Here is a 22,918-nt window from a genome sequence, read left to right as displayed (position 1 = left end):
ATTTATTTATTTATTTATTTATTTATTTTGGTTTATGATAAGCACTGAACTGAGCAAGCATTTGGAAAATTTTAGAGAAATTTAACAGAATAATTTAATGTTTGCTGATAAAAAAAAATGAGTGTCTTTTTGTGTGCCTTTTTAATTTTATTTATTTGGAACATTTTTATTATATTCCCCCCCCCGCAAAAAATGGTCTGAGACAAATTGGAAATAAAAGAAAAACTTGTTCTTTAGCGTGGAGAGTCTGAGAAGCATTGTCTTAAACCAATTTTTCCAGACTCATTTGACCAAAGAAACCCTAGTATAGGCCACCCCGTTGATAGCCTAAGGAACTGGAGTTTTGCACACTGTATTTTGGGAAATGCTATACAAAAATGTAACCAGACTAATTCAATCTTTGATAATTTCAAAAGCATTTCAGGATTATTAGTGCCTCAAGTTCATAATTCAGAGCACCGATTTTCACTGTGCTGTATGCAGGTGGGTTGTAGTCTTAATTACTGAACATGCATACCACACAGATGACCAGGCTGCAGTGTCTGCCATGTGATATGGTGCATATTAAGGATTACAGACAGTTCCTGACATCCTGAGCAAGGGGTAACATTTACACAAAGTAAAAACATAAATTTTTTTTTAAAAAATGGAGAGACTTAAGGTGAAGTACAGAGTGTCAATTAAAATTTTATGCTTAGTCAAATCAAGTGCTCATAGTTTGAAGAGATTTAATATAGTTATAAAAATTTCATTTCATCATTCCTTCAAATCTGAGTGGAAATGATTTTTTTAATGTCCTTATTTCCCCAAAATTACCTTAGTTCGGTGCTAATTTGATCTCTTCATTATTAATTCAAATTTGCAAAATTAAAAGAAGCCAGCCTCTCTGTTGATTGTGAGAAGAAAAGGAAATGGCTTTATTTTAAACTGTACCCATATGATTGCTTTTCAAATTTCTCTCTGCCAATATGCTGGTCATTTGTAGATCCTCAACTCCTGTTCCTTCCCTTCTGTTTACTGTTGTGTATTTTAGAAACTTCATTTCCCAGACACTCTTGCCCGTAGGCTTTCTGTTGGGTTCTGCCCAAAGCCCTGAGGAGACACTGGAAGGGTAGGCAGAGGAGAGGAGCCATTCCCTCCCAACTTCTGGTTTCTGTGCCTTGGTTTCAACACCTGCCCTGGGCTCTGACTGGCTTGGTGGTCCCAACGCTCCACAGTACACCCCATGCGGCATAGTGGAGAGGGTGCACCTGGTAATCCTTCCCATGACTCCCCAGCCCTAAGTGGTAGCATTTCCTCAAATTACTAATACTTGCATTATCCTAGCGTAGCTTCCGCTTTTTGTTCTTTCAGCCTTTGCAACACTTCAGTAACTAGTTGCCTGTATTAAATACTGTTTGTTTGAAATATCTAGCAAGGTACTCTTAGAAAACCATCTTGAAAAAAAACTATTTTGGCACCCTATTTAAATATAGATATCTATTTATATATGAGTGTGTGTGCATACTGAGTATAGATGTATATATACAGAGAATGCCAAAAAATGTATACACATTATAAGGAGGGAAGAAACTGTATTAAAATTGTAATGCTCTGCCCGGCCTGGTGGCTCAGGCAGTTAGAGCTCTATGTTCCTGATTCCAAAGGTTGCCAGTTCGATTCCTCGAATCCTGCAAGGGATGGTGGGCAGCGCCCCCTGCAACTAAGATTGAACACGGCACCTTGAGCTGAGCTGCCGCTGAGCTTCCAGATGGCTCAGTTGGTTGGAGCGCGTCCTCTCAACCACAAGGTTGCCAGTTCAATTCCTCGACTCCCGCAGGGGATGGTGGGCTGTGCCCCCTGCAATAGCAACAGCAACTGGACCTGGAGCTGAGCTGCACCCTCCACAGCTAAGACTGAAAGGACAACAACTTGACTTGAAAAAAAAGTCCTGGAAGTACACACTGTTCCCCAATAAAGTCCTGTTCCCCTTCCCCAATAAAATCTTTAAAAAAATGTAATGCTCAATATATATCGATAACAAAAGATGAATACAAGTCACGTTTGACTTCTGCAATTACAAGAGGTGCTCAAAGTGGTTACCATCAGCATCCAGACACCGCAGAAGCTTTGTAGTTTGATGTTGCTTGTGCTTTTGGTGTCATACTAAAAAAAATTGTTGCCAAAACCCATGTCAAGGAGGTTTTCTCCTATGTTTTCTTCTTGGAGTTTGTGTCTCAGTGGTGTTTAATCCATTTTGAGTTAATTTTTGTGAGCGGTGTAAGATAGGGACCCAAATTCATTCTTTTACATGTGATTATTCAGTTCTCCCAGCACCACTTACTAAGAGGCTATCCTCCCCCCACCGAGTATTCTTGGCCCTTTGGTCAAATATTTGTTGACTGTATGTGCGCGCACACACACAATTTCATCACTATCCTTCAAAACTCATTGCTAGTTCTTTGAATGAAAGGAAATATTAAGTAAAAAGATAAATATTTCATCACATGTTATGCTTATCTCCTTATACCTTTCACTCTATGGCGCATTTGACTTCTCGGTATTTTAATTATAAACATGTCCTTGTGCACTATAAATTGCATAAATCATGAGTATATGGCTTCCCTTAGCCATTGCTGGCAATACAATATGATCGATTGCAGCCACCCCAGAAACCTGTTTTTCTTCACAAAGTGTCCTGGGATTAAATCACAGAAAGATGTAGGAGTAAAGAATTTTTTGGTGCTTTCTACATTTGTATTTAAATGCAACACTCATTTTAACGTGATAAATAAAAATAACTGAAGTCCTCAAGGAAATAAAAGAGAAGTATAGCCAAATGTCTGTGCTTTGAGCCACAGGGTAATAACTGGAGTAATACAATATCCTGTGTACCCAGTGGGCTCCTGAGTGTGAAGCAAACCTGAGCTAGATTCTGTACAGATCTCAGGAACCCTGTAATATTTTTGGTGCAAGAGATAGAATCACAGCACTGGAAAGACTGTTTTCTTCTTCTTTTAAATGTTAAGTTGAATCAGGTGTTGGAAGGAGAGTTTTTCTTTTTTTAATTTGTTCATGTACAAACAAGTCCTGCAGCTCCAGAGACTTGAAATTTGAATCTGAATGATTTCTAATAGAAACCATGATTTGGATTTGGCTGAAAATTCTCAATTGGATTTTCCAGGACAGGCTGATGACAACTGCTGGCCAGCAGTCAGGCTGGCCTGGCAGAGCTGGCTTCTATTTCCTCCTGTTTCCCCTTCTTTGTTTGGAGCTTTGAAATGCCCAGCTGCTGGATGTGGGGCAGAAAGGCCTGGCAGGAACAGGTGGCCCCACCTGTGTCTCAGTGGTGCCAGATCACCCAGCTGGGAGAGGGGAAGGCAGGCAGAAAGACAAAAATGGGGAGCCACAGTGACAGGGGTGGGAGTTAAAAGTCAGGGGTGAAGAATGAGAGTGGGGCCAACCTGATCAGCTGCTTAAAGCATGAGGCTTTTGGCTCCTGTGAGGGATTTGTTAGGGTCCCTTAGCATTGGTGAATCAGGAGGACTCACGCGGAAGTGAAAGTGAACAATAATTCTCTTTTAAAAATATGGCCACCTAGGTAGTTTTCTTAAATCCTCTGATCCTGCAATCCTAAGCAGGGTCTGAAACCTGATAACGTTTAATGACTCCTCCAGTGGTAAACAGACCACACACACTCCCCAGGCTTAGAGGTGAGCTCTGCGGGAGTGTTCCTCTCTGGAGCTGATCAGTGAACAACCCACGGAGCTCTGGTTTCAGCCAGCCATGCCGAAGGCTTCAAAGGGGAAGCCAGAGCGCCAGGGGCAGCATCACAACTGAGGGATGGGCTGAGCAGATCTGAGCCCTTCAGGGTCCTGGCTGGTTGACTTGCCCTAGCATTGGCACCTGCCCAATCACCTAGAATTCCCATGGTGCTTCTCGCCAGGTAAGGTCCTGAAGGGCAGGGTGGGACACCTCTGGTACTCCAGGTGATCACTTTTACTGGCTCCTCCCCAAGGGCACTAGGTTCTTGACTGAGACACTCCCACCCAATAAAAGACAGATTAACAAGAGAAAAAAAACACACATTTTAATTACATATGCACATGTACTGGAGTTGCCAAAAAAATGTATACAAGTGGATACTTTGATCAGTTTTGCTTAAGCAGTAATTGGCCGTAATCAGAAGTCTCTGGAGGCTGATGGTAACCACTTTGAGCACCTCTTGTAATTGCAGAAGTCAAATGTGACTTGTATTCATCTTTTGTTATCAGTATGTATTATTACAATTTTTATTATTACAATTTTAATACAATTTTCCTTCCTTAAAATGTGTATGCATGTTTTTGGCACCGTATGTATATACAGGAGTCCTACAAAGATACGAGGCTTAAAGAAGTGACAGAACAGGAAGCTTTTATACCTTTCAGACAAAGAAACAATACATTAGTAAAGAATTGACAAGACAAAGGGGTTTGGGCCAGAGGTAGTAATATGGTGAAGACGTAACAAGGTTTGATTATATAGCCTTCTTCGCCCTAAATTCCTTCTTCCCTCCTGGTACAGGAAGGGGACCTTTCATATGGGAGATTTATCTCCTGCTTTCAGGGAAGAAGGACGAGATCAGAGAGACCTTCCTGCTTCAGCCGGTTTCTTCCTTCAGCTTAAGATATTCAGTAGGCCAAGGTGCCATATTTTGAGGTAGCATGTCCTGAACCCCATCACTCCTTTCCCTGTCCTGCTTCCCCATCTCCTTACCAGTTTCCCCTGGAAGCACTTTGTTAATAAATCATTTGCACCTGAATTCTCCTCTCAGCAGCTGCTTCTGGGGAAACCAACTTAAAACAGGCAGTTTTTAAAATTCCAGTGTCCCTGAGAGGAGTGGTGCTTGAGGAATAGTGCTTTAAGATATTAATGGGCTTCCTTGATTATTTAATAAGAGCAGTCCCATTGAAGAGCTGCCCTTGCCAAAACTGAGCTTAACCCAGGTAAGTTTTGGTATTCTTTTTACCCTCTGGAGAAAGTCTTGTTGGGGTGGGGCACTAGCCCAGGAGCAGCCAAATGTTGTTTGGCTTTGTGAATTGGAAGCCAAAAGGAGACCTCTGTCTAGGGGTGTTGAACACAGTGTAGGGTGCCTGGCACAGGGGAGGGGATCAGCAGTTATGGGGGAACAGAAGGCTGGCTGGTCAGCGTTCTAGGTTGTGATGTCAAAGCGGAAGAGCTGCCCACGTTTCTGGCAGCTTTGTACCATTACTCCGATTCTCTATTGAATGAGAATGCAAAGTAGGAGAAGTTTGAGGCTGTGTTATTGTAATGATTTTAGCAATGTTTTCCACGATCTTGAAAGCATAACCTATAATAGTAACAAAAAGAAATCCTTTCAAATGGTCTTTTCCTTTAGGCACACAGGTGTTTTGTTTGTAACAATAAGGTATTGCTCCATTACATCCTTTAAAAAGTGATTTGCACACTTGAAACCTATGTAATTTTACTAACCATTGTCACCCCCAATAAATTTAATTCTTTTTAAAAAAGAAATAAAAGTGATATGTTAACAGACACCATTTACTAAATATAAAGGGAAATCATTTGATTGGAGCAGGACAGGAAATGTAAACAATTTATACCCTCAGGCTCAAGTGAGAAAGTATGGTCGAAATAGAAAAGTCTGAATCCATAGAATCAACTCACTTTTATATTAAGTAGTCTGGGACCCAAGCACAAAGAATGTGGTATTAATTTATCTTAAGTAAATACTTAGGGCTGAAAATACAGGTTTTTGTTTTTAAAATGTAAGTAAACGTAGTCTTTTAACGTTAAAGTCCTAGATGTACATGATTACTCATACTTTTTTTGCTCAATGTGAAGTTGGGAAAAGGTAAAGGTATTAATAGCACACAAAATCTTTTTAAAAACTGTTTTTTATTGTTGTGGAGTATATTACACCAGGGAATATATATTGCATGTATATAGTTGCTTTTAATTACGTTTATTGCGTGACATTGGTTAAGTAAAATTATATAGGTTTCAAGTGTAAAATTCTGTAACACATCAACTATATATTGCACTGAGTGTTCACCACCCCAAGTCATATCTCCTTTCACCACCATATATTTGACCCCCTTTACCCTCATCTCCACCCCCACTCACCTTTTCCCCTCTAGTAACCACTAAACTGTTGTCTGTGTCTATGAGTTTTTGTTTGTCTTGTGTGTTTGTTGCTTTCAGTTTTATATGCCACATCTGAGTGAAATCACGTGGTTCTCGACTTTTTCTGTGTGATTTATTTCGCTTAGTATGATAATATGAAGATCTATCCATATTGTTTCAAATGTCAGTATTTCATTTTTTCTTACAGCTGGGTAATATTCCATCGTCTATATGTACATCATCTTCTTTATTTGATCACCTATCGAAGGGCACTTCGGTTGTTTCCGTATATTGGCCACCATGAATAATGCTGCAATAAACATAGGGGTACATATAGCTTTACAGATAAATGTTTTCAGATTTTTGGGGTAGATAGAAGAGGGATTGCTGGATTGTATGGTAATTCTATTCTTAAATTTTTGAGGAACCTCCACATTGCCTTCCATATCAGCTGTACCAATTTACATTCCCACCAGCAGTGTATGCGGGTTCAAAAATTAATTCTGTACACTGCACTCAGCATTAGAATTCAAATGTACTAGCACTTTTGAGGACCCTCTGATTCTTCCTCTCTCCCCTATTACATCCTTTCCTTTAAGGCATAACAGGTATCCTAAATATTTGTGTCAATCATTGCTTTTCTTTATAGCTTTACCCACATGTCTGGCGACTTCAATAATACATCGTTAAATTTTTTTTATGTTGTAGACCTTTAATATAAATGGAATCGTATTGCTTGTGTTTTTCTGTTACCAGCTCTTTTTTCTTTCACCGTTGCTTTTGAGATGTGTCAGCTGCAGTTCATTCATTTCCTCTATACTACCATGTTCCATTGTGCTTATACCATCATTTTTAATCCATTCTGCTCTTAATGGGATTTACATTGTTTCTGACTTTGTGAAATTACGCATTCGGCTTTTATGGATGTTTTTCTGGTGCACATTTTTGAGCTTCTCTGGGGTACACCTACAAGTGGAAAAAATGGGTCCTAGGTACATGCATCTTTAACTTTATGGACAGTATGTGGGTTCCAGCTAGGTTTCATGTGAATGAAACTGACCGTGCATTGCCTCAGGTCTGCGGCACTACCTCCTGCACTGGATGTTCAATTTGGCAATGTGGAGGACTTGGCACCTTCTGAGGCCAGCCTCTGGCTGATGGTGGATGAAGCCTATGGACAAATGCTCCCCTTTTCCCTTCAGCATGTATAGTCAAAGAGACCTTTCCTACAGCTTCTCAGCTAAGGATCCAGAGCATCTCTAGGAGCAACACAAACTGTATTCTCACATCTGCCTCCTTTTCTTCTTCATTCCTCTTTTACTCTTGTCCCCTGGGATCACACTCCTTCAATATGATGTTTAGCTTTATTTGGCTGTACTTTCTGTGAAACCCAGGCTTAGGTACTTTTATTCTGTTATAAACTTTTACAGCTATAAATTTTCTCCTGAGTGCCTCCATTAGTTGATTCTCAACACATTTTTAATGTGCAGATCTTTTTTGGAGGGATGGGGGAGTTCTAAGTCGTTCCCAATTTTTACTATTTTTTGTCATTGACCTAATTCTTTATATGTATTTATATTAATATATGTATGTATATATATATATAATCTCTAAATATAAATATATGTATTTATATTTAGAGATTTCAAAAGCTATCCTTTTGTTATTAATCTGTCTTAATTACATTGTGATTAGAGGGTGTGTTCTGTTAAGTACTGATTCTTTGAAATTGTATTTTATATTGATAGTTTTAATTCAAATCCATTACCACAGGGTTCTTTCTCACCTTGCATTTCAAATTCTCCCACAGTGAGAACATTGGTTCCAAACATATCAATATATTTACTTATTTGTTCTATCCTGCAATTATACACAAAATAGTTTCAGAATTATAACACTGGTTGCTTTACTAACAACAATTCTACTAAGTAAATTCAAGATTTTTTGCAGTTCTTTTGTCCTCAAGATGATTTCAACTTAGTCAGGTTATATTGTTTTCAAAAATTACTTGAATCAATTATTTTTTCTGTCGTGTTTTCTTATCGATTTTATATACAGTTAAATCAATTTGTGTCTGTATTCAATTTTAATTTTATTCCTTTTTAATTTTATTTTTGAATGCAGAAGACATTTTCATTGTTTAATAATAGAGGCCTTGTCTTGTTTTCAATAAGACACCTGATAAATTTTTTATAACTTCAGAGAAAGTTTCATCTGATAGAATCGTCCCAACTAAACAGTTTTAAAGTGTAGGTCAATGCAATTTTGGAGGAAGGTTTCTAGTGACAACCATAGAGCCTTGTCACATTGTAAAAACAATTGTCAATGCTCTCCCATTAGATGGTAAGCTCCTTTGGAACACGGACAATGTCTTTGAATCCCCAGAACCTAACAAATGGTCAACACGTAAAAGTTGTTTAATAAATCTTTATTGAATGAATGGAAGGAGGAACAAACAGGTGAGTATAAGGGAAGAATATCTCAGTGAGCTAAAATAGTGGGCTAACACCAACTAAATTAAGTTTATGAGAGCCAAATGAAGTGTAATTTTTATGTTATTAAATAAAAACAACACATGTACAAATGTATAGAATGTGGGATTCCTGGCTTAACGATAATATAAATAGACCTGAGCGATTTCATTGCTTCAGGATATTACTACTCAAAAATCCCAAAACCCTGGTAAAGTTTTAGACTTCATTAAAAAAGTATTTTTTATATTTGTACAAAATCCAGATAGTCACATTGCCTATTGCTCTGATCGGATGACACTTAAATGCTATATGCAGTTCCACGTTACATACTTTTCAAGTGGGACATTGATACAAAGGAAGGGTGTTTAGGAGGGTGAGCGTGAGCCTGAGGGGTCTGAAAACCACATCAAAGTACCAGGTGATGGAATGTACTGGGCAAACTTCTCTTGGAGAAGATTTTGAGAAGAAATAACAACTCTTCAAATTTGTGAGACATGGAGAAAAAAGATCAGTCATTCTGTGGGGCTTCAAATATCAGAGCTAAAACCAATTTGTGTAAAGTATAAAGTCTTTATTTATACTTTAGCCCAGTGTAAGGAAATACTTTCTGTTCAACTCTAAGAAAATATTTTCTTACCTCAAATTGGTGAGCTCCAAACATTGTGAGGTCCATGGCATTTGTCAAATACTAGCTGTGACGGACCATCTTTTAGGAATGTTAGAAGGAAATGCCCTACTTGGAGTTATTCCAAATGTACGTGAAGGAACTGTCCAACTGATTCCACACCCCAATCCTTTGGCTTAGTGTTGTCATTAAAGAACATTGTTGTTTTTTAATAATTGAATTTCTCTAATATTGAAGGAATATGTCCACATGTCGACAGATGTGATTTCTTTGTCATTCACCATGTGTCTCTAAACTGTTTATCAAATTTAGATCACAGAATGCCAAGCCTTGATATCCTTCATATAAAAAGGGCTCCCTGATAAATCAATTTTTAAAATACTGCCTAATGCCCCACTCTGTGAGAATCACAATCTGGACGTATTAGAGGGTGTGAGAAGAAAGTTAACTCAGCATTTCCTAAACTTAGTTGCCGGTGAAATACTACTTTTTTTTTTTTTTTAACACAATAAGTATCTTTTCTTCCAAGGTTCCTGCTTTCCTTTTTTCTGTTTCCACTCTCTGAGGTCATCCTCATTTAATGCTGTTTCTGCAAGGCTGCAGCCTCAAACACAATTTCCCAAATGGACCACAAGATGGCTCTGCTTGTCTTACAAAACAAGGCTGCGGGCGCTTTCCAAACTGCCACCAAGGGAGGATTTCGGTCCGTGCTACAAAAGGTGGTCGGGACTCAGGAAAACTGGGGTGTGCACGAGTTACTTTAGAAATATCACCTGACTCGGGTGAAGTTTTTAGAAGAATGTTGTAAAGGCCGGGGTGTTCTGGTTGTCCCTTCCAATTTTCCATTTTGAAGATAATTTTCTTCATGGATCAGTGAAGGATGAGACACATGCAATCTGGGAAGAGACTTTTCCTGCAAAGCCCCTGTTTCTAACTAATCATAGTTTCATTTCCTTTCAGATCTTTGAAAACAAAAGGAGGTTGAAGCAGTAAATCAGAGTTGTTGGCACTGAGCTCTTGTACATCTTAACCACTGTGCTTAACCCTCAGTGCTGCTGAATTCACTTGAATTAGCAGCAGGAGGAGTAATTCAATGGTGCTTCGACCCTGATTGCACCATTTTTCAAAGAATTGATTTTTTGCAGGTATATGCATTTTTAATAAATGGGGGAAATAATTATTGTCCTGAAGGCTAAGGAAGGGATATTTCTCACTGAGTTGAACGAGCTCATGCGAGGTGTGCTGTGGGTGGGCAAGAGGGTTAATGATTTCTAAGGGATCTCAGCATCCTCATGGTTGCCAATTCTGAGAAGATCTGTGTTCATTAGATGACACCATCAGATATCTTCAGAAAAATCACTATATCTCTTTATATCAGGCTTTTCTGTTACCCACGCTGTTCTTCTTTTTTAAGTCCTCTCTCAACTTCATTCATTCATTCGAAATATTTAGCACTCATTCTTGTAAAACACATATGCTAAGTGCTATCTGGAATTTGAAGCTGAATTTCCTTTCTACATGGAGGTTGGGTAGGGGCGAGATAGATAAATACATAAAAAGTAGCAAGTTGTGAGCCAAAGGTTCAACAAGACAGGGAATGAATGCTGAATATGGAACTTTCAGCCTATAGATTCTAAAGTAGGGCCCTGCATTCTGATGTGAAACAAATCTCTTTAAAATCGTTTTCCAGAAGATTTTAAAGAGAAACTTATCTGGGCTCAGTCACCATTTATCCTTTTAAATTGTCTACAAGTTCTCAAATAATTAGAGAGGGAAAAGAGGATGAGTGGTTATGTCACTGTTTATCCCCGGGGTTCCAAGAAGGATGACAAGCCAGTAATAATACCTGAAGAGGACATAGGCAGTGTAAGTGAATGAAGCGTAGGCTGCTATATTGGTTGGCCAAAGATGTTTCCTTGATGTTTCTACCCAACAGGATATAATATTTGATATATAAATATTTTGTCTTTTTCCAAATGGCATTTTATTCCAATATTTTTATTAGTAAAAATTTTTGTGCATATTATAGTACAAAGAATATGCATTTCGTCAACACCAAGATTCAACGGTTGCTAGCATTTTGCCATATTTGCTCTCTCTCTCTCTGTATGTATTCCCAAAATGTCTTTTAAAGATGCTTTCCCTCAGAGTAAGAACCAATTAAACCCCATGCATTGTATTGGTACATGCTACAACATGGATGAACTTCAACTACATTGTGCTAAGTAAAAGAAACTAAACACAAAAGACTGCATCTTGTATTATTTCATTTATATGAAATGTTCAGAGTAGGCAAATCTATAGAGACAGAAAATCGATTAGTAATTGCCTGGGGTTGGGGTAGGAAAGGAGATTAACTATAAACGGACACAAAGGATTTAATTGAGGTGATAAAAATATTCTAAAACTGTATTATGGCAATGGTTATACAACTTGGTAAAAATTATTGAAGTCTACACTTAAATGGGTGAATTTTATAATGTAAATTATACTTAAAGTAAAAAGAAAAGAAAGGTTTTTAGTCAACCTATTCTCCCCATCAACCCAGACCTACAGCCCTGTGTTTAGAGATACCCAGTGTACCCAATTTGGTGGGTCTTGGACCAAAATTGCCTTGTCTCTTACAGGTTTCTTTAGCTTTCTACTTTGTCAGGTCTGCCAAATTCGTTGTCACTTGTCCATTCATTTTCTAACATCTAAAACATTATTGACAACTTTTCTCAGCTGTCATTTCCACTGCAGCTTTGGATTCGTGCACTTTTTACTCTGAGTTCTAGCCATGGTTCTACTGGTCACGTCTGGGAGTTTTCAGAGCCCATCCCACATCCACTTTACTATTTGTGGAGTCTGCAATTGTTGGAGTTTCATAATGCATTCTCAGATCGGTTCAGCTCATAACAGCCTAGGAAATATTAGCTGCATGGTTTGCTCTGTGGCTAACCTCACTCAAATGAGTACGTACTTTTTGTCACAGTCTTACTGTAGCCAAAAGCCTATGTGCCATATTGAATACTTCTCCCAATCTCATCCTGGTTAATTCCCCCTTCCAGGTGGTTGGTTAGCGTGCGGTGCTGGTAGTACCAAGGTTGTGGGTTCAGTCCCCACATGGGCCACTGTGAGCTGCGCCCTCCTTAAAAAAAAAAATTCCCCCTTCCATCATAATAATCCACACACAATAATAAGCAAGGAGACATTACTGAGAGTGAAGCAGGGAGGTGACCTGCATCCCCAATTCAGACATATATGTTCTTTCAGGTCTCATTTGATATTTTCTTCTTGCGAGTACATATGATTTACCACACATACCTGCCCCTATGAGTACTGGAAATGCTGATGACTGTAACTGGTAGCTCCTGACATCTTGACTTCTGGGATAATTGCTAAATATGTAGGTGTCTTCCTAAAAGTTTTGCATCAATTGATAAGATAAATATTGGAATTACAAAGGCTTTAACTCAGATAGGGTAAAGGTAACTGAGCCCAGCTCTTAACTCTTGAACTATGCCATTAATTACAAAGAAAGCCGTATGAATATTTTAGCTACAAGATTTTTAAAAGAATGTGGATTGTCATCAGATGCTTTATATGGACATAATGTTAGAATGTTGTAAAAGGAACAAATATATGGTGATGGAAGGAGACCTGACTCTGGGTGGTGAACACACAATGGGATTTATAGATGATGTAATATAGAATTATACACCTGAAATCTATGTAACTTTACTAACAATTGTCACCCCAATAAACTTTAATTTAAAAAAAAAAAAGAATGTTGTAATAAGGGACACTAATGGAAAGTAAACACTGGCTATGGCAGATTTTATTCTATATCTCTGCCTTCTTGAATTGAGAGCTTTGAAACTTTTATCTCAATCTAAGTTTCCTGACATTTTCTCTTATTTAACCAAGTAATCTTGGTCAGCCATGTAACCAGGAATGATATTCAAATATATTCAAATGATATGAGGCAGGCTCTGAGCCATCAAAGGATGGTCCCCAAGCTTCCTGCTGTGCTAAACATTCATCCTTCCTTGGCAGATTGTGATGATATCCAGGAAGTCCTGGTGGGGCGTCTAGGATAGGTGGGGCAAGAGGAGAACTTAGGTGGCTTGGGGCAACAGCTATTTACTATTTGGTTTAGAATTATTTCTGTATTTTATCAACTGGTATGACTGCACTAGTCCATACTGTCTCCATATAACCTTTTTAAGGTTTCTGATCTGTAAAATGGGGATGATATCCACTCTGCCTGCCTCGCAGAGTTGTTGAATTCTGTACATAAATATTCTTTGAGCACAGTAAAGCCCTGTATAACCAAAATATGAGATTAGAGTTTGTTTTGTAGGTAAATGTGCTTCCTGTTCGGGAGGTAAGGAGATTTCCCAGCTAGTGGGGGTTCACAAAGAATGACTCTAATTTAAGGGTACCCCGTATTCCATCAAAACTGAGAATTGATATTGGATGATGGGGTTGTTGACCTACCAGAAGACAGCTTTCAACTACTGGCACCCGAGTATGGGGCACTATCATGAAGCTCTGAGAAGAGGGAAGTGGGAAACCCTCCAGGGGCTATTTTCCATTACTGTTCTTCACCTGCTCCCCAAAAGCATGCTTGGGGGTGAGTGGACAAGGGATGGAAAGAGGAGGAAAACTGTTTCAACTCTGACCCATCAGGGAGTTAATTGTTTTCTGGCAAAGGGAATATAATTAAAGTGTGTGGTTCATAATAGGTGCTCTGTATATATTTGACAATTAATGCTGCAGCAATGCTAATAGCAGAATTTAGGATTACATAAAATAGAACATAGCGCTCAGATTAGAGACAAGCAGAAAGCAACTAAATGATTAAAATGGAAGAGAAGCCATTGTTTTGGAGTAGGTAGTTAATGGCAGGCATGTTTCAGAGCATATAGCAATAAAGAGATGTCTTTATTATTATCTTTTTATTCATTTGATATAAAATTCTATGATACCTTATCAATATAAAGGAGGATTTTCTTCTCTTACATGTTACTGCCATCACCTCATCCTTCTAAAATACTTTCATAGCAATATTTAGTTAAATCAATATGCAGTGTTTTTCATAATATGTCTATATAAATATTGTTCTCCTTGAACCAGGCAAGGTTACTATAATTTTTTCCTTTATTGCACAACCTATTTTTGAAATTAGTAAGTGCCTCTCTCCCAATTTTTAGGCTTTTTTAGATATATATTATGGTTAATTTTCCAATATCTCCCAACAACCTCTCAATTTTCCATGAGGTCAGTCTTATCAGTTAACCTGTCAGTTTCTTTTTTAAATTTATTTTTTAATTAAATTTAAGGTGACATTGGTTAATAAAACTATATTGAAGTCAAATTCATAAAATCCTCTCTAAGACCAAGGTTCATAAATTTAGTATCTATGTTTCTTCACTGCAATGTATTATTTCAGGTCTTATATTTAGATCTTTGATCCATTTTGAATTAATTCAAGTGTATAAATTCTGTGGTACATCATCTGTATATTGCATTGTGTGTTCACCACCCAAAGTCAGATCTCCTTCCATCACCATATATTTGACCCCCTTTACCATTTTCTACCTCCCCTCCCCCCTTTTTCCTCTGGTAACCACTATACGTGCTGTTGTCTGTGTCTATGAGTTTTTGTTTGTCTTGTTCATTTGTTGCTTTCAGTTTTATATCCTGTTCTTTATATACAGTTTTAAATTGCTTTCAGTTTTATATCCTGTTTTTTTATATCCAGTTTTAAATATATATTTATATTCAGTTTTATATATATGAGTAAAATCATATGGTTCTTTACTTTTCCCATCTGTTTTATTTCACTTAATATGATATTCTCAAGATTCATCCATGTTGTTGCAAAATGACAGTACTTCATCTTCTCTTATGGCTGAATAGTATTCCATTGTGTATATATACCGCATTTTCTTTTTATTATTATTAAATTTATTGGGGTGACAATTGTTAGTAAATTTACATAGATTTCAGGTGTACAATTCTGTATTACATCATCTATAAATCCCACTGTGTGTTCACCACCCAGAGTCAGTTCTCCTTCCATCACCATATATTTGATCCCCCTTACCCTCATCACCCACCCCCCACCCCTTACCCTCTGGTAACCACTAAACTATTGTTTGTGTCTATGAGTTTTTGTTTCTCATTTGTTTGTCTTGTTCTTTTGTTATTTTTAGTTTATATACCACATATCAGTGAAATCATTGGGTTCTCTGCTTTTTCTGTCTGACTTATTTCACTTAGCATCATACTCTCAAGATCCATCCATGTTGTCAATACTATGTTCCAGTACTATGTTGAATACCAGTGGTGAGAGTGGGCATCCTGGTCTTGTTCTGATATTACAGTAAAAGTTTTTCATTTTTCACCACGGAGTATTTTATTAGCTGAGGGTTTGTTGTATATGGCCTTTATTATATTGAGATACTTTCTTTCTATACCCATTTTTTTATTTTATTTTATTTTATTTTTACATCCCTCACACCGTGAACCCACCTCCCCCCATCCACCACCACCCCGACCTCACACCGAGCCATCACATTATACACATAAAATTATAGTTGGCATTCATTAATGTCCAGCCTCTGGTGTACAATGCCATGACCAGGCATCCACAACATCCCTGAGGTGGTCTCCCAAACAGGACACATGTCCATCGGACACCCAACAAAATCCCCAAACACTATTGAATAAGTTCCCCAAAGTAATTCTCAAAAAACCCTGAGGCCATCCTGTGGTCACCAGCCGCCCCCCAATCCCTTCACCCTTCCCCCCATCCCCAGCCCCCTCCCCGCCGCCCATCTAACAACTCTCGGTTTTTTGTGTCCCCAAAACTGTTTCTGATTAGTTCATACACATATTCTTTTCTTTAGATTCTGCATATAAGTGAGATCATATGGTACTTGTCTTTCTCTTTCTGACTTATTTCACTTAACATAATGTTCTCTAGATCCATCCATGTTGTTGCAAATGATAAGATTTCTTTTTTCTTTATGGCTGCGTAATACTCCATTGTATAAATGTACCACAGTTTCTTAATCCAGTCATCGACCGATGGGCATTTCGGTTGTTTCCATATCTTGGCTATTGTGTAAAGTGCTGCAATAAACATAGGAGTGCATACAGATTTTTAAATTGGAGTTTTGGATTTCTCCGGGTAGATGCCTAGGAGTGGAATTACTGGATCATAGGGTAGTTCTATCTTCAGATTCCTGAGATACCCCCATACAGTTTTCCATAGTGGCTGCACTAATCTGCAATCCCACCAACAGTGCACTAGCGTTCCCTTTTCTCCACATCCCCGCCAGCATTTGTTGTTTGTTGATTTATTGATGATAGCCATTTTGACTGGGGTGAGGTGTCTGTACCCATTTTATTGAATGTTTTAATCACAAATGGATGTTATATCTTGTCAAATGCTTTTTCTGCATCTATTGATATGCTCATATGATTTGTATCCTTAATTTTGTTTATGTGATGTATCACATTGATGGATTTGCATATGTTGAACCTCCTTGCACCCCTGAAATGAACCCCAATTGATCATGATGTATAATCTTTTTAATGCATTTTTGTATTTGATTTGCTAATATTTTGTTTAGGATTTTTGCATCTGTATTTATCAGAAATATTGGTCTGTAGTTTTCTTTTTTGTGTGTTATTCTTGCCAGGTTTTGGTATCAGGGTAATATTGGCCTCATAAAGTAAGTTAGGAAGTATTGCTTCGAATCCAACTTTTTGGAGGAGTTTGAAAAGAATAGGTATTAAATCATCTTTGAATGTCTGATAGAATTCACTAGGGAAGAATCTGGTCCTGGACTTTTACTTTTGGGGAGGTTTTTGATGATTGTTTCAATATCCTTACTGTCTATTTAGGTTTTCCAATTCTTCTTGATTCAGTCTTGGAAGGTTGTATATTTCTAAGAACTAGTCCATTTCTTCTAGGTTATTAAATTTGGCCCCATATAGTCTTTCATAGTATTCTTGTTTGATGCTTTCTATTTCTGCAGTGTCTGTCATAACTTCTCCTCTTTCATTTCTCATTTTGCTTGAGTCTTTTCTCTTTTTTCCTTAGTGAGTCTAGCTGGGGCTTTGTCAATTTTATTAATCTTTTCAAAGAACCAGCTCTTTTTTGAATTAATAGTTTTCTATTGCCTTTTTGTTCTCCATTACGTTTAATTCTGCTTTAATTTTTATTCCTTCCCCTGCTTATTTTGGGCTTTGTTTGTTTTTCTTTTTCTAGTTTTTAAAGATGTAATATTAGGTTATTTGTTTGGGATTTTTTTCTTGTTTCTTGAGGTAGGCCTGTAATGATATAAACTTCCCCCTTATTACCACTTTTGCTGCATCCCAAAAGTTTTGATATGTTGTGTTGTCATTCTCATTTGTCCCTATGTATCTTTTGACCTCTTCTTTTATTTCTTCTTTGACCCAGTTACCCTTTATCACCATGTTGTTTAATCCCCACGTATTTGTGGTTTTTCCCACTTTCTTTTCACAGTTGATTTTCAAAGCATTATGGTCAGAGGATATGGTTGGTATGATTTCTTCTTAAATGTGTTGAGGCTAGTTTTGTGTCCCAACATATGGTCTATTCTTGAAAATGTCCTATACGCACTATGGAAGAATGTATAGTCTGGTGCTCTTGGATGAAAGGTTCTGTAAATGTTGATTATGCCCATTTGGTCTAATGTGTCATTTAAAGCTGATATTTCTTTATTGATTTTCTGTTTGGACAATCTATCCATAGCTATCAATGGGGTATTTATGTCCCCCACTATAATTATGTTTATGGCTGATAATTATTCTTTTTCAATAGTTTGAATATTTAATTCCACTCCCTTCTAGCTTGTAGAGTTTATGCTGAAAAATCCGATGATAATCTAATGGGATTTCCTTTATAGGTTACTGTCTTTTCTCTGGCTGCCTTTCTTTGTCATTAATTTTTAACAGTTTTAATATAATGTGCCTCAGAGAAGGCCTTTTGGGCTGTATCTCTGCACAAGTAACCCGTGTGTCAAGGTTTACCAGACTTAACAATTAAAAATACAAGATGCCTAGTTACATGTAAATTATTAGTAAATGCCTATGCAATGTACACTGAGATAAAAGAAAAATATTGCATAGAACATACTTAAAAATTATTTATCTGAAATATCAAGTATCTAAATTACATGCTTCCTTATATTTCCATGAAGATTTGGCTCTCCTTAATGAATCCTTGTTTTGTAGAATTTGCTTATAAAATTCCTTACAGTAACAGTCCAAGTTCCATTGCATATTAACATAGCTTCTACAATGGTCATATTCAACTCATTTCATTCTTTTGTCTATTGAACATCCATTAGTGAGCAAACACACTCAACATTAGTGTTATGTTGAGTACATGCTCAGTAAACTGGTATATAAAGTTAACAACTCTGAGGATTGCTCTTCAAATTTGATTTGTTGAAACACATAATACCATCTTTCATGGTGTAAGTTGTTTTTGCATTCTTCAGGATTGCATTGCACCTTTTGATCGATGACTTTTAAAAATATCCACTGAGCCCCACTTGCCGTCTGCAGTCCAGACTGTGACTGTGACCCCAGGCTGTTCATAGCCTATGAAGGCAGAAACTCTCCTGATGTCTTCCAGTAATGACCATGTTTTTATTCCAGTGTCACAAAGAAACACCAGTAGTCTCCCTGGGATGATCTCCAATGACCTGTAGACATTTCTGAAGGAACCGTGTTAAGTTTTCATAATATCTGCTATCGAGTAAAAGTGAAGAGTGACTTTCTACTTGGTCAAAAAAGAGTTGAGAAAGAAATACTAATGAATATTAATGGAATCAGAAGACCTGGCCTCAAGGCCATTCTGAAATCCACAGGCGGAGGCAAATGGTTGTTAGATGTCTTAGTTGCAAGGCAAGATCCACAGGGATTATCTGGAGATGTTTTGATAAATGGAGCGCCTCAACCTGCCAATTTCAAATGTAACTCAGGTTATGTGGTACAAGATGATGTTGTGATGAGAGCGCTGACGGTGAGAGAAAATATACAGTTCTCAGAGCTCTTTGGCTTCCAACAACTATGATGAATCATGAAAAAACAGATAAACATGGTCGTTCAAGAGTTAGGTCTGGCTGAAGTGGAGGATTGCAAGGTTGGAACTTAGTTTATCCTTGGTGTGTCTAGAGGAGAAAGAAAAAGGACTAGTATTGGAATGGAACTTTTTACTGATACATCCATCTTGTGCCTAAATGAGCCTACAACCAGCTTTGACTCGAGCGTAGCAAATGTTGTCCTTTTGATCCTGAAGAAGATGTCTAAACAGGGATGAACCATCATCTGCTCCATTCATAACCCTCATTTTTCCATCTCCAAGTTGTTTGATAGCCTTACCTTGTTGGCCTCAGGAAGAGTAATGTTCCATGCATGGCCTTGCTCAGGAGACCGTGGGGTACTTTGCATCAGCTGGTCACCACTGTGAGCCCTATAATAACCCTGCAGACTTCCTGGATATCATTAATGAAGGCTCCTCTGCTGTGATATTAAACAGAGAGAATGAAGATGAGGAAGCCAACGAGATGGAAGAGCCTTCAAAGAGAGGTAAGCCACTCAGAAAAATTAGCATTTATGTCAACTCCACCTTCTTCAGAGAAATGAAATTTGAGTTAGATCAACTCTCAGGGGTTCAGAAAAAGAAGAGTGTAGCCTTTAAGATCACCTATGCCACCTCCTTTTGCATCAACTCAAATGGCTTGCCAAGTGTTCATTCAAAACCTACTAGATGATCACCAGTCCTCTATAGCTCAGATAATTGTAACAGTCTTCCTGGGACTGGTTATAGGTGCCTTTTCCTATTATCTAAAAAGTGACCCTCCCTACAGTAATCCAGAATAGAGGTGGGGTGCTCTTCTCCTGATGACCAACCAGTGTTTCAGCAATATATCATCCATGGAGCTCTTTGTGGTCAAGAAGAAGCTCTTTATCCATGGATATATCAATGGATACTACAGAGTTGTCATCTTATTTCTTTGGAAAACTGTTGTTTGATTTACTACCCAGGAGGATGTTACCAAGTATTATATTTATTTGTATACTATGCTTCTTGTCAGGATTGAAACCAGTGGTAGAGGCCTTCTTCATTGTGATGTTTATTCTTAGGATGGTGGCTTATTTGGCCACTTTTATGGCACTGGCCTTAATAGCAGGTCAGAGTACGGTATCCATAGCAACACTTTCCATGACCATCTATTTTGTGTTTATGATGATCTTTTCAGGGCTGTTGGTCAATCTCAGAACCATTGTGCCTTGGCTTTCGTGGTTTAATTAATTCAGCATACCTTGGTACGGCTATGCAGCTTTGCACGTAATGTATTTTTGGGACAGAACTTCTGACCAGGACTAAGTATAACAGCAAACAATACTTGTAGTTTTGTAATATGTACTGGCCAAGAATTCTTGATAAACCAGGGCATCTACCTCTCACCTTAGGGCCTGCGGAAGAAACACGTAGCCTTAGGCATGCATGACTAGGCATGCATGACAATCTTCCTTACAATTGCCTATCTAAAATTTTTATTCCTAAAAAAATTGTCTTAAATTTTCCATAATTTACATGATTTATCTACACATTTAAAAGGGAGCACCTTGATTCACATTTGAAAAAAAAAAAAGATGTGCACTGACAGAAAGAGAGCATTGTCATCAACTTTTATTTCTTTCTTTTTCAATATACCTTATGAAAATTTCACTTGCTCCCATGTGGAAGAGTACTTAGTAACACCATGTAGAAGAACAAAATTCTTTAAAGGATGAAACCATTTCAAAAGATAATCACTTCAAGTGGCGTAATAATTATCCACTTCAAGTAAGAATTTCTTTACCTGTTCATAGATAACGTTGTTCCTTTTAAGAACAGCCTTGACACTTAAAGGGATAAATATTTTGCCAATATTTCCTTTAATGCATTCAACAAATTCCTTTAAGCAATGGAGTTCTATAATAAAGCTGTTGGCTCTTTCAACATGCATAATCCTATTGCTAAAGAGATATTGAAAATTATGAACAAGAAATAAGTAGGCTTCACTCAGTGGATTATTGGATCCTTTTCTTCAGCATTTAACTATTATTTCAGAGCTTCAAATAAACCTACATTCTCACAACTGCCTTTGTAAAGAGAGCCAATGGGATTTTAAATACTAGAGAACTGAAGAACACCACGGAATGGCAACTGTGTCACGGGTATACAAGACCACCTCACACTCAGGAATTTGCTGAAATAACTCACGGGACTCAGTACATAGCTGTATTTATTACTAAATCTTATTACAGTGATATAGTAAGGATACATAGCCAGAGCATAAGGGGAAAAGATTCCAGTGTAGTGTGGAAGAATCAATGTGCAGGCTTCCTTATGCTTTCCTACTCCCCTGGGGATCACACATTCTGCACTCTTCCCCTTAGCAACATTTCTGCCAAGGCTGAGTAATATCCCACTGTACATACCCTGTTTCCCCAAAAATAGCTGTAATGCACTGGACAATCAGCTCTAATGTATCTTTTGGAGCAAAAATTAATATAAGACCAGGTTTTATATATTATATAATATAATATGATATATATTATAAGACCGAGTCTTATATGTATTATATAAGAACCGGTCTTATAGTAAAATAAGACAGGATCTTATATTAATTTTTGCTTCAAAAGATGCATTAGAGCTGATTGTTTGGCTAGGTCTTATTTTCGGGGAAACATGGTACTACTTCTTCTTTATCCATTCATCTGTTCAGAAACACCTGGTTTGCCTTCATATTGTGGCTCATGTAAATAATGTTGCAATGAACATATGGATGAGCATGTCCGCTCGAAGTAACATTTTGGGTTTGTTCAGATACATACCCAGATGTGGGATTACTAGGTCCTTGTTTTCCTTTTGTTGTAGTCTTTGGTTTAAAATCAATTTTGTCAGGTATAAGTATTGCTACCCCAGTGTTTTTTGTTGTTTGCTTCCATTTTCATGAAATATCTTTTTCCATCCCTTTACTTACAGTTTGCTCTGTGTGTGTCTTTTGATCTGAAGTGATTCTCTTATAGGCAGTATATGTAAGGATCTTGTTTTCTTATCCATTCAGCCACCCTCTGTCTTTTGATTGGAACATTTAATCCACTCACATTTATAGTTGATAGATATGTACTGTCGATAGATATGTAGTTATTGTTGTAGATATGTAGTTATTGCCATTTTGTTATTCATGTTTTTAATTTTTTTCCCCTTTGTCTTAAAGAAGTCCCTCTAACATTTCTTGTAATACTGGTTTGGTGGTGATAAACTAATTTAGCTTTTTATTATCTGGGAAGCTCTTTATCTGTCCTTTGATTCTAAATGATAGGTTTGCTGTGTAGAGTAATATTGGTTGTAGGTCTTTCCTTTTCATAACTTTGAATATTTTCTGCCAGTCCTTTCTGGCCTGCAAAATTTCTGTTGAGAAATCAGCTGATAGTCTTATGGAAGCTCCTTTGTAGGTAACTGTTTTTCTCTTGCTGCTTTTAAGATTCTCTCTTTGTCTTTAATCTTTGACTTTTTAAAAAATTTAAAACAATTTTTTTTAAGTGTGTTTTTCCAGCACCCATTAGCTCCAAGTCAAGTAGTTGTTTCAATCTAGTTGTGGAG

General features: G+C 37.5%; 1 pseudogene across 1 annotated transcript; it reads left to right on the top strand.

Annotated features, from left to right (window-relative positions):
- The first annotated feature begins 18,881 nt into the window (after positions 1–18,881).
- LOC308497091 (broad substrate specificity ATP-binding cassette transporter ABCG2-like) lies at positions 18,882–20,844 on the top strand (annotated as a pseudogene). The gene has a single exon. The product of its transcript is annotated as a broad substrate specificity ATP-binding cassette transporter ABCG2-like (transcript).
- The last annotated feature ends 2,074 nt before the right edge of the window (positions 20,845–22,918 follow it).

This window comes from Rhinolophus hipposideros, assembly GCF_964194185.1.
Source record: "Rhinolophus hipposideros genome assembly, chromosome: 5".
Taxonomy (NCBI): domain Eukaryota; kingdom Metazoa; phylum Chordata; class Mammalia; order Chiroptera; family Rhinolophidae; genus Rhinolophus; species Rhinolophus hipposideros.
This window is presented reverse-complemented; position numbering and strand designations above follow the sequence as displayed.